We start from the raw sequence: 13,404 nt of genomic DNA, 5'->3' as shown, positions 1-13,404 counted from the left end.
TTGATGGTGATCAAAATTCTATCGACTCTGGAGCAGTTCCTACAGTTTGGAGGGTGGCAAATGTCACCCCACTATTTAAAAAAGCAAGTAGAGAGAAAACAGAATTACAGACCAGTTAGCCTAATATCAGTAGTGGGGAAAATGCTAGAGTCTATTATAAAAGACGTGGTAACAGAACACTTGGAAAGCATTAAAGGGATTAGACAAAGTCAGCAAGGGTTAATAAAAGGGAAATCATGCTTAATTAATCTACTGGAATTTTTTGAGGATGTAACTAGTAGAATAGATAAGGGAGAACCAGTGGATGTGGTGTATTTGTATTTCAAGAAGGCTTTTGATAAGGTCCCACATAAGAGGCTAGTGGGCAAAATTAAAGCACATGGGATTGGGGGTAATATACTGGCATGGATTGAGAATTGGTTGATAGACCGGAAACAGGGAGTGGGAATAAATGGTTCTTCTTCCGGATGACTAAAGGTATACTACAGGGATCAGTGCTTGGGCCCCAGCTATTCATGATATATATAAATGACTTGGATGAGGGAACCAATTGCAATATTTCCAAGTCTGCTGACGACACAAAACTGGGCGGGGTTGTGAGGAGGATGCAAGGAGGCTTCAGAGTGATTTAGGCTGGTTGTGTATGTGGGCAAACACGTGGCAGATGCAATACAATGTGGATAAATGTGAAGTTATACGCTTCGGTGTGAAAAACCGAAAGGCAGAGTATTATTTGAATGGTAATAAATTGGGAAATGTCAATGTACAAAGGATCTGGGTGTCCTTGTACACCAGTCAATGAAAGCAAACAGGCAGATGCAGCAAGTGATTAGGAAGGCAAATGGTACTTTGGCCTTCATTGCAAGAGGATTTGAGTTCAGAAGTAGGAATGTCTTACTACTGTTACACAGGGCCTTGGTGAGACCGCACCTGGAGTACTGCGTGCAGTTTTGGCCTCCCTACTTAAGAAAGAATATACTTGCCATAGAGGGGTTGCAGCAAAGGTTTTCTGGGCTGATACTGGGGATGGCAGGACTGTCATATGAGGAGAGATTGGTTTGACTGGGCCTATGTTCACTAGAGTTTAGAAGAATGAGAGGGGATCTGATTGAGACGTGTAAAATTCTAACAGGGCTAGACAGACTGGATGCAGGGAGGATGTTTCCCCTGGCTGGGGAGTCTAGAACCAGGGACCACAGTCTCAGGATATGGGGCAGGCCATTTAGGACTGAGATGGGGAAAAATTTCTTCACTCAGAGGTTGGTCAACCTGTGGAATTCTCTACCACAGAAAGCTGTGGAGGCCGGGTCACTGATTATATTCAAGAAAGAAATTTATAATTTTTTAGATATTAGGGGCATCAAGGCATATGGAGAGAAAATGGGAATATGGCATTGAGATGGAGGATCAGCCATGAACATATTGAATGCCAGAGCAGGCTCGAAGGTCCAAATGGCCTACTCCTGCTCCTAGTTTCTATGTTTCAGTTTCTATGGCTCCAGGATGGTGTGTTGCCTTCCTAGGGCCAGGGTCAAGGATGCCACTGAACAGCTGCAGGGCATCCTGAAGGGGGAGGGCGAACAGTCCTCCCCTTTCAATGACACATTGGTGCCAACAACATAGGTAGAAAGAGGGATGAGGTCCTGCAACAAGAATTTAGGGAGCTAGGTAGCAGACTGAAAAGCAGGACCTCAAAGATTGTAATCTCTGGATTACTCCCAGTGCCATGTGCTAGTGAGTATAGGAATAGGCAGATAGCGCAGATGAATGCGTGGCTGAAGAGTTGGTGCAGGAGGGAGGGCTTTAGATTCTTGGATCACTGGGTCCATTTCTGGGGAAGGTGGGACCTTTACAAGTCCAACAGGTTGCACCTGATCCAGAACAGGATCAATATCCTTGCCGGGGGGCGGGGAGGTTTGCTAGCGCTGTTGGTGGGCGTTTAAACAAATTTGGCCGGGGGATGGGTTACAGAGTGAAGCTATAGTAGGGGGTGATGTACAGACAAGTATAGGAGAAAAACCAAGTCAGTCTGTAAGGCAGACTATATATAGTTAGGTTAAGGCACAAGGGAGCATGGCAAGGCTGGATGGCATTTATTTTAACGCAAGGAGTCTTCAGAGTAAGACAGATGAGTTTAGGGTGTTGATGAGCACAAGGGGATATGATATCATTGCGATCACTGAGACATGGTTGAGGGAGGAGCAGGACAGGCAGCTCAATATTCCAGGGTATAGAATCTTCAGATGAATGGGGGTATAAAAGGAGGTGGTGTCACAATATTGATCAAGGAATCAATTACTGCAATAAGGAGGGATGATTTCTCAGATGGTTCCTCAAGCGAGGCTATATGGGTAGAACTTAAAAACAAAAAGGGAGCAGTCACATTGCTGAGAGTGTACTATAGACCCCCAAACAGTCAGGGAAAGATAGAAGGGCAAATATGTAGGCGAGTCTCAGAGAAGTGTAAAAATAATAGAGTAATAATAGTAGGGGATTTCAACTTCCCCAATATTAACCGGGATAGACAACAAATGAAGGGCTTAGAGGGAGCGGAATTCTTAAAATGCATCCAGGAGAGCTTTTTAAGCCAGCACGTAGAAAGTCCTATAAGAGAAGGGGAGGTGCTGGACCTAATCTTAGGGAATGAAACCGGGCAAGTGGTAGAAGTGTCAGTAGGGGAGGATTTTGGTGATAGTGACTATAACTCAGCAAGATTCAAGGTAGTTATGGAAAAGGACAAAAATGGACTGGAAGTAAAGGTTCTGAATTGGGGGAAGGCCAATTTTAATATGATAACACAGGATCTGGCCAAAGTGGACTGGGAGCAGCTACTTGTAGGAAAATCTACATCAGAGCAGTGGAGTTATTCAAAAAGGAAATAGTGAGAGTTCAGGGCCAACATGTTCCCGTAAAGGTGAAGGGTTAGACCAACAAGTCCAGAGAACCCTGGGTGTCGAGGAGATCTCCCTGGGGAATGATAGATGCTAGAGATTAATGAACACTGGGCGGGTACAATAAACCTCACACACAAAGCCAATGTCATAACCCAGAACTGCGTCTGCGCTAATAGCTTTTCACTGATCCAGCCTTGCTGCTGAGGCGCACACTCACATACCTAGCTGGCCACAATGCCAACCCTGAGACTTTACAACTGAATATCATAGAACTTGTGAGAGCTTTGGACACATTATGAAACATGCAACCTTACCAAAGGAACTCCTGCAATCTATTATCTTGTTATCATCCTATTAGCAACCTTAACTTGCACTTCAGCACTGACTGGATGCTGGTTGGCCGTGATCCACGCCAACCGAATGAAGCGCATTAGAGGTTTTCATTGATGGCCTGGTACATTTGCAGCAGCTGTGCTTCCTATATGATTGCCCTTATTTACATTCTCACATACCTCTCTGTTGAAGCTCAAATAGAGTGACTGGATTGTGAAGCCAATGACTCCTGAAGTCTCTCTTTAAAGCGCAAAAAAGGGCAATGGCTCAAATGAAACCTTCCCATGGAAATCTTCCTCTTTTATCTCAGTTTTGACTGCATTTCAATGTTTTGAGTGCAAGCAAGTTGAGGCTGCCCTTTGAAATGGGCCCCCGAGTACAGCTCTGTGCTCCTCTTACACTAACTCTGACCTCTCCCGTCCAGATCCTTTTCCACTTTCAACCTGTTACTGCACCATTACTTTGAGTTGGCAAGATGGTGGTGCTAAGACATTATTATAAGACCAGCTTTGACCCTCGCTCCCTAAGTACTCCCTCCGTACTGTCTTTCCAATCTTCCTGGACTTCCATGGTACACTGGTAGAGGAATATGTGAGGAATTTGGCGGAAGTGCCTCTTGGTGAGGTGCAGCTATCAAATGCACATTCTGTTGGGGGTGGTCTTTGTAGGTCTTGACGTGGCCTGCGAAAGAAGACTTGTATCTCCATAGTGCCTTTCACCACCTCCAGGCATCCCAAAGCACTTTGCAGCCACTGCAGCACTTTTGAAGTGTAGTCACTATTGCAATGTAGCAGCAAATTCATGCACAGCAAGATACCACCGATATAAGAACCAGGTAATCTTCTTCAATATTGGTCAGAATATCCTTAATAATCATCACACCTCCATTAAACTTAAAGGCATAACACTCAAGGAAAGGATTCATTTCCTACATCTGGCCTGAATTTTGAGCTTGTTGGGCGAGTGCGACTGGCGGGACAGAAGCAGATGTGAAATCTGCTCCTGCCCACAATCAGCTCCTGAGAATAAAAAGAAGTGACGAGTGAGATAGCTGATACATTGGTTTTAATTTTGCAAAACTCTCTGGATTCGGGGAAGGTTCCATTAGATTGGAAAATAGCAAATGTAACTCCTTTATTCAAAAAGGGGTGAGACAGAAAGCAAGAAACTGCAGGCCAGTTAATTGGCCAGCCAGCGTGACATCGACATCGGGGCCCAATCACGGGCGGCAGTTGTCTTTGTGACCACTCCCAGGCCTGCCCGACTCGCCCGCCCAACACGGTAAAACTCCTGCCCCTGTAGTACTGTGTACAGTATTAGTTTCCTTATTTAAGGAAGGGTGTAAATGCGTTAGAAGCAGTTCAGAGAAGGTTCACTAAACTAATACCAGGAATGGGCGAGTTGTCTTATGAGGAAAGGTTGGGCAGGTTAGGTTTGTATCCACTGGAATTTAGAACAGTAAGAGGTGACTTCATTGGAACCTTTCAGATCCTGAGGGGTCTTGACAGAGTGGGTGTGGAAAGGATGTTTCCTCTTGTGGGAGAATCTAGAACTAGGGGTCACTGGTTAAAAAGAATTTTCTCATTTAAGACAGGGATAAGGAGAATTTTTTTCTCTCGAAGGGTCGTGAGTCTTTGGAACTATCTTCCTCAAAAGGGGTTGGAAGCAGAGTATTTGAATGATTTTAAAGCAGAGGTAGATAGATTCTTGATAAGCCAAGGGGTGAAACATTATTGAAGGTAAGTGGGAATATGGAGTTGAGGTTACGATCAGATCATCCATGATCTTATTGAATGGCGGAGCAGGCTCAAAGGGCCGAGTAGCCTACTCCTGCTCCAATTGCATATGTTTGTATGTTCTAATGTTGCTTCTGTGAGAGTCCTAATAGCCTATTTGTCAACACAAATACAGAAGGTAATGTTATTACATGATTGTACCACCTAATAAGAGTTAGTGAGAATGAAAAGGGGGCCCCTGAAAAATAAAAAGTATCCCCCAAAAATCAAAAAGGAGCCCTTCAGAAAATCGCAAGAAGAACCCACAAAAAAGAAATCAAATATTTTGACCCCTGAAATGAACGTTAAGCTGCAGAATCGGGTGCTAATAAAGCAGGATGCTTTGACTTGGGTGGCGCCTATGCTTGTAGTATTTATACTCCTGGTCTAGTTGAGATTCTGGTCAATGGTGACCCACAGCATGTTAATAGGTGATTTCTGTGATGATAATGCTGTTGAATGTTTAGGGGAGGTGGTTCGAACTCTCTCATATTGAAGATAAGAACAATAGAAGTAGGAGCTGGGGTAAGCCATTAGGCCCTTCGAACCTGCTTCACCATTAAACAAGATAATGGCTTCAATTCCATCTTTCCACACTATCCCTATATCTCGTAATTACATTTGTACCCAAAAGTCTATTGACCTCAGTCTTGAATTTGCTCAATGTCTAAGCATCTGCAACTCTCTGAGGGAGAGAATTCCTAAGTTTCACCCTTTGAAATTTCTCCACGTCTCAGTCCTAAATGAGGCTGTGACCCGATGTTCTAGATTTCCCAACTGGGAATCATTGTCACAGCATTTAACCTGTCAAGCCCCTTAAGATATTTGTATGTTGCAATTAGATCATCTCTTATTCTTCTAAACTCCAAAGAATATCAGCTTACTCAATTCAATCTCTCCTCATAGGACAATCCCCTCATCCCATGAACCAAAGTGGGCCTTTGTTGTACTCCCTCTAGGGCAAGTATGTCCTTCCTTAGGTATGGGGTCCAAAAATGCATGCTCCAGGTGTCTCCTCAACAATGCCCTGCATAATTGTAGTAAGACTTCTTTACTCTTATATCCTACACTGCAACTATATTCAGCCAGAAATGTCAAGTGGATGATCCTTCCTGGCCTCTTCTTGAGCTGTCCATCATCAGAGGTGCTAATCCTCAGTCATCAGGAATGGCTCCCGCTTCTCTGAAAAGGCTACCTGCTGTGTGGCTGCCTCCTATCCTTGGATGTGTGGCTGACCCAGAGTGTTTTCCATGCATCACCTCGAAAATGTAAATCATCCTTGCAACAAGCTCTCAAAAGCTCATTAACTGTCTCAACTGATTACTTGCCACTTCCTGTGGGTTGCCATGTTCCCAAAGAAGGCACCTCTACCAAAATTGCTGGGAGGCAGGAATGCATTGTAAAACTTGCATGCTGCTCACCACTGCAATGTTCTCAACATGCCTGCCACCAAACCTGCCTCTGCCTTGTGCTGAACATTCAGCCCTAGGACTAGGGATTAGAGACACACGGTGGAATTTTCTAAGCCCGCTGGCGGCGGGCGTGATAGATAGTGTGCATGGAAAATGTGGCGGGACCCATTTCACGATGATGTGAAGGCAGGTTGCGATCTCCTGCTCAGCCCGCTGACAGCGGGCCACATTTCCTGCCATCAGTCGGCGGGGAGCTAATTGTAATACATTAGCATATAATTAAAAGGCCACCCTGCCAGGCTCTTGGGACCCCACCGTATTGTCCGTCCACGTCGGTGGGAAAGCACGCCGACATGTTTCACAACAGCATGCAGGCAATGTGCACTTGGCAACCTTCACTTTGGGGGAACTGAGGTGAGTGAGCAACAGTGTTCTCCACAACTCGCCTGTTGTTTACAGGCCTCAGGGGTGCCAGGGGGGCAAGGGAAACTGATGCCTGGCCCCGCAGGTGACTACTGAGGCAGGGAGGGGTTTCTGGGGGCAAGTCCTGGCCAGTCTCGGAGGCGACTATTGAGGAGGGGGGGTGTCTGGGGACATGTGCTGGCCAGCCTCCGTGGTGACTGTTGAGGGGGGTCGTCGTGTCCTGGCGTTGCATCCCATGCACAGGCAATCAAGGTGGGGGGCAGGTTAAGCGAGAGAAGTGGCCATGCATTAGGGACACCTGTATAAACTGGCCATGCCTCTGAAACTAAGACAGGTCAGGTGTAGCCACAGTGATATTGTTGGGGCCATGCTCCTAGTCTGTCCACCCATATAAGCAACACGGAGGCACCAAAGGCCACCAAGTGCTCCATACCTTACCCCCACCTCTCCACCACCCCAGCACAGACTTCAAGTCCGTGGCCGCGGAGCAGTTGGGCTGCACACGTTGTACAATCTCCTCGCCAACACTGGCCATGTAGCAGTCACTGCTGGAGGTGCTCACAGCCCCTTGCAATCTCAGCATCCAATGTCCCACATGTCGCAAATTGACAGGGCAGCCATGCAAAGCACTCATCTGTGGCCATCCGAGGGGTGACCTGCACTCCCTGGGAAGCGTTAAGGGGCGGTCACACAGGGCCAGGAAAGGTGCTAAGTACAGCCATAATAACCACGTCTCTCTCTTTCTCTTTCATGCTGCAGGAGGACCACATCAGGATCATGGATCCTGGTGACCTAACTGTATGCCTGATGGCCTACAGAGACTGTAGTAGGAGGAGGAGAGTGCAACTGAGGCTCCTGGCTATGCAAAGGCAAGAGCAGCAACCTCATGAAGAAGGGGCAGCAGGGGCTCCCACACTCGCTGCCCAGGAGTGACAGCGAGCCATGGCTGATCGGTGCCTTGCAACACCCAGGGTCTATAGACACCGCCAGCCATTCCTGCAGATGACTGAGAATCATTGTCACTGACGACTGCGCATGTCTATGGATCTGGTGGCTCACATCTGCCACTTACTGCAGGACCTGGCTCCAAGGGGACATGGAGGGCATCCACTGCCAGTGGGTGTGAAAGTGACCGTGGTGCTTAATTTCTATGCCAGTTGCTCCTTTCGGGGCTCCACAGGTGACTCTGTGGGATCTCACAATCTGCCACCCATAAATACATCCATGAGGTCACAGATGCTACCTTCCCCATGGCTCACAACTTTGAGCATTTCGCCCGGGACCAGACAGCCAGGATACGAGGGCCATTGGATTCGCCCTGATCTCGGGATTCCCACAGGTGCGATTGACTGCATTCATGTGGCGCTCAGGTCTCCATCGCTACACTCAGTGGACTTCATCAACCGCAAGGGCTTCCACTCACTAAAGGTGCAGCTAGTATGCGACCAACAGAAACACATCCTGCAGATATGCACACAGTTTCAAGGGAGTGCACACGATGCCTAGATCCTGAGGGCTTGCAGATCCCTGCAGTCTTCTAGGGTCCACAGAGGCTGCAGGGTTGTCTCCTCAGAGACAAGGGCTACCCACAGAGGCCGTGGCTGATGACACCCGTACGGAGGCCTCAGGCTGCAGCAGAGCAACGCTATAACGAGGCTCATTCAGCAGCTCGCAACTTGGTGGAGCAAACCATCGGGATGCTAAAGATACGGTTTTGAGGCCTGGACTGGTCTGGTGGAGCCCTGCAATACAGTCCACAGAGGGTGTCAGCATTGCTGTCATCTGCTGCGTTCTTTACAACCTGGCGCTGCAACGGGGTGAGGAGCTGGCTGAGGAGGAGATGAAGGAGCTGGAGGTCTCCTCCGATGAGGAGAATGCCGACAGGGATGAGGGCAAGGGGATCCTCGGTGGTGACGACGATGGGATGAGGCTCTCTCACTGGCTAGATGAGGCAGACGCACTCAGGAGGCCCTCACAGCTACCAGATTTGTGGAGGATGATGATGACATGCAGTGAGGTGTCCCTGTAGATCCTCACATCGCAGTTGCGAAGGTTTGACTGTGAGAATGCTCCTGTCATGGAGATTCAGTGGAGGCCCTAATAGTCACTCAATGATGACAACATGCAGTGAGGACACTCCATAGATCTTCACACAGCCTCCGAGAATGTCTGACTCCCGTTTTGGCTGAGGGCAGCTCACTTGCGCTCCATGATCAGGGCCATCTCAGAGATGCAGCCATGAAACTTTAGACGCATCTGATGCTGTGTCTGCCTTCAGCACCTCAACCCTTCAGGAGCTGGTGCACAGCATCACTGGTCACAGATGCTGATGTGATGGGGGCCAGCCCCACCTTAAAGGTGCTGAGAGCACACAGAGAAAATGAGAGAACTCTGTTCCCTTCCAACTATATTCTGGCAGCAATGACCAGCATTGCCAAGGTGCAGGTATCAGTAATGTTTCCAAGGAGTCTGAGGCTGTGGACTCAGGTTCACACTGTGGTCTGAAGGCTGCACAGAGCACAGGAAAGAGGCCCTAGACTGAGACACCTGCCTTTTACCTTCACATCTGAGTGACACGAACATTGCTACAAGGAGCTACAGGCAGGGAGACATTCTTAGGAGTTTACTGACAATAGTGAACAGTATGTACAAGTGATCAACACCATGACCAGGCTGTGCAACTACTTTCACCTAACTTTCTTAACCCTGCTGCTACGTCTTGGTGTTCCCTGGACATCCACAGTGGAGGTGGAGGCAGCCTGCTGACTGTGACGTCCTGCCTGTGATGACTTTGGCAGGTGTCCTCTGGAGGGTCGAATCTCGGAGTGTCCCTGCCTGCTTTCGGGGTTCTGCTGTGTGGCAGTGGCACCCTCCTCGGCCTGTGAAGCTGGATCTGCGGAGGACACAGGAAGATAGGGTTTGGACAGGCCGGTCACTCCCAGAGTCGCCTGGGTGGATGGCCCCAGAATGTGCACCTGCTGATCCTCTTCTCTATGGGTGCCCAAGGGCCCCTGGCTGACTCCGTGAGCAGAAGGGGTAGCTGGAGTGAGATCAAGCTGACCAGCACCCCTCTCACGTACACACTGTTGGGGGCCAACTATAGCATCCGTGATGGAGTTGAGCCCACGCAGCAGTGCAGGAATGACATCCTGGACCAAGATCTTCATGGCGGCCGCCATCCTGCCATTGTTGACCTCGGTGCATTGCAATGCCGGCGCTATCACCTCAGATTGAAGATGTCCTCCATCGTGCCTTACAATCTGAGGAGTGCAGCAGACACCCCTTCCTGATGTTCCCGAGCTTACCTTTGCAGCTCCAGCAACTGTGACATGACCGAGTCCAGAGGCTCATCATCTGACTCAGACTCAGCAACGTTCTGGCCTCCAGCAGTCCTCCGAGTGCCAGGGACCTGGGAAGGCCTTGTCTCCATCTGCTGTGCATCAGAAAGTGCAGTGTGCTCACCAGATTGTGATCCCAAGGTTACTCTAGATCCAGGTCCCACCGAGGTGTCTCTCTCTGCACTGGTGGAGGGTGTGAGTGAGCGCTGTGACATGGAGGGTGTCTTCAGATTCCTCTTCAGAGGTTTCTTCAGGGCTTGATTGGAGGCCCTGGGTTCTGGACTCAGTCGGCTGTTTGGCAGATGTGCCTGCGAAAGCAAGGGGAGATAATTAGTGCATGGCAGTGGCCTGTGAAACAGGACACATCACTTACAGCATGGTTGCCTGATGGATGTTGCACTGCTGGATCCTCCCTTGGTAAAGCAGCGCTGACCTCACCGTCAGCACAGGACCATTCCCGGTCATTGTCGGCCAGATGGATGGCCCTGTTTTCGAATTCTGTCAGAAATTTGATCTCCAGCATCCCTCCACCTACCTGCAACCTTTCCCTCCTGTTGTGAGCCAGTTTGTCCTGAATGGATAGGGATGGGGAGAGTGTATTAGGACTCCTGCCGGGCCAGACGATAAGTATGCCTGGCCTGTGGGGTTGGTGAGTGGTCTCATGGACAGGATGAGGGCAGTGAATGTGTGTGTGAAAGAATGATTGGTGATGTCACTTGCATTGGCAGTGAGTGACGGCCCTGTGGATGTGTGATGGGTTTGTGAGTGTGAGAGTTGGGAGTGATGAAAAGAGTGACTTCCCCTGGTGGAACAGAGGAGATCGTTCATCCTTTTGCAGCACTGGGTGGCTGTCCTCCTCTGCAGGGTGTTCGCGCTGACCACCACTGCCACCGCCTCCCAAGCCAGGTTGGTGACATTGCTACCCATCCTGCAGCCAGAGCAGGGGTACAGCACATCCCAGCGGGCCTCCACGGCATCCAGCAGTCGCTCAAGGGCTCAAGGGACCTGTCGTTGAAGGTTGTGTGTGTGGGGGGGGGGGCGGTGGCTGCAGTCTTTTTGCCTTTGCTGGCCATGTCTCCCGGCAAGCAGTTGTGATGTGGTGGCGATGAGTGCTTTGCTTGCAGCTGTCTTTTAAAGATGGCAGCCAGCATGATGCAACAGCGGGGTGATGACAAGCAGATGAATGACAGCCTACCTGCTATGGAAACAGTGTGTTTCGCAGGAGTGAATATATAATGAGGTGGGCTCAGGAAGATACTGCGTGAAAACCCGCCATTTTCATTGACGGGTAGGACTTTAGCTGCCCGCTAGCGCACTTAGTGCAATTCTGGGAAAATTCCACCCATAACCTCTCGGCAGTGAAATTACACATGAAGGGTGATAGAAATTTGGAACTCTCTTCCACAAATGGAAATTGATGCCAGATCAATTGTTAATTTTACATCTGAAGTTGATAGATTTTCGTTGCCAAAGTTGTTAAGGAATATAGAAACAGAGCAGGCATGATTCAATTGAATGGAAAAACAGGTTCAAGGGGCTAAATGGCTTACTCCTGCTCCTGTGTTCCTATATTACCTTCCACCACCTCAAGCACTTACAGTTAATTAAGTAATCTTGGACAGCACCCACTGTTGTAATGTAGGAAATGTGGTTGCAAATTTGAGCACTGTATGGTTCCACAAATAACAATGGGATAATGTGATAATTTGTTCTTTTTAGTGGTATTGGATGAGGGTTAAATATCAGCCAAGACACTGAGGAAAATTCCCCTGCTTTTCTAGTAAATCAACCAACTAGCTGAGAGAGCAGATGGGACCACAGTTTAATGTCTCATCTGAACGAAGGCACCTCCAAAGATGCAGCACTCCCTCAGTCTTGGATTGTCTGCCTGGACCAAGTCTTTGGAATAGGACTTGAACCCACTGCCTTCCAATTTATAAGCAAGAACACTACCAACTGAGCCAAGGCTGACACCTTGTTTGGTCAGATAGACTTATGAGTAGTTTAGCTAATCAGATAAAACACTCCATCTTCGATACGAAGCATTTGTCATGAAATATAAAGCATAGTGACCTGGCCCAACAAAAACATCAATTAAACCTTGGCAACATCACTTGTGGGAGGAGCCAAACCAATGCCGACAGGCTGTGGTTGGCTAGCGAAGTAGCCTCATTTAGGATGACAGCTCAACTGTTGTGTGAGTGTCACTGATCAATGTAAACAGTGAACCGATCGTTTAAATTTGATTCTTATCAGAAAAGAGTGAAATTCATGGACAATCTGAATGTTAGATTTGTATCCTTTCATATTGATGAGTTGATTGTTCTTGATTACAATCTCCATTTTGTTGGAAATGTGTACTTGAAGGTGTGAATGAATAAAAACCATTCACTCTGCCTGGCTGGGCCTGTTCTAAAGGGGAAAGCTTCCTATTTATTGGTACTTGTGCAAAGTTTTATGTGATAGGACAGCATATCTGGGGTGATTCTGTAATCTGGTATTCTCAATGCAGAGCTGCGGTCAAAGGCACTATAGTTTAGGAAATCATGGACACACAGGACAGAATCATCCCAGATTTGTACTAAGTGCAATAGCGGGCGGGAAAAAGGATGTTTTACCCGCTGGCTGCAATGGCGACTTTTCACACTGTACCGTCCCAAACCCACCTCATTAATCATGCATTCCCAGGAAACATGTTGTTTTGATGGCGGGTGAGCTCTCATTTGCCCACCACACCATCACCTTGCTGCTTCATCACACCTGGTGCTACATTTAAAGTGAAGCCATGCACACACCTTTCAGTATTTCAAGCCCAGGACTGCTGCAAAGCAGACATGGCCCCAAAAGGCAAGTTAAGTGATGCATCCCTTAAACGTCTTTTGGATACCATAGAGGCCTGCCATGATGTCCTCTACCCCCACTCTGGCCGCAGGAGGGGCAGCAACATTACCACTTTGGCTTGGTAGGCGACGGCAGTGGTGGTCAGTGCCAATGCTGCACAGAAGAGGTTGGATCCAATGCAGATAGAGAATGAATGATCTCATCCGTACAGCCAGGGTAAGGCAACCATCTCATCACTCTAAACTCACACACTCAAGCCCATACACATTCACTGACATCTCGCTCACTGCCAGCTCAAGGGACATCACCACTCACTCTCCCACAAGCACCCTCAAGTCACCATCTGGCCTCATTTCCTCTGGAGACTGCCTCCTCAGCCCTCACCGCC

General features: G+C 48.3%; 1 protein-coding gene across 15 annotated transcripts in view; it reads right to left on the bottom strand.

Moving 5' to 3' along the window:
* Positions 1-13,404, bottom strand: part of LOC121287879 (LIM and calponin homology domains-containing protein 1-like) — a 518,147-nt gene that overhangs the window by 204,468 nt on the left and 300,275 nt on the right. The gene's annotated exons all lie outside the window — the stretch shown is intronic.

Source organism: Carcharodon carcharias, chromosome 1, assembly GCF_017639515.1.
Source record: "Carcharodon carcharias isolate sCarCar2 chromosome 1, sCarCar2.pri, whole genome shotgun sequence".
NCBI lineage: Eukaryota > Metazoa > Chordata > Chondrichthyes > Lamniformes > Lamnidae > Carcharodon > Carcharodon carcharias.
This window is presented reverse-complemented; position numbering and strand designations above follow the sequence as displayed.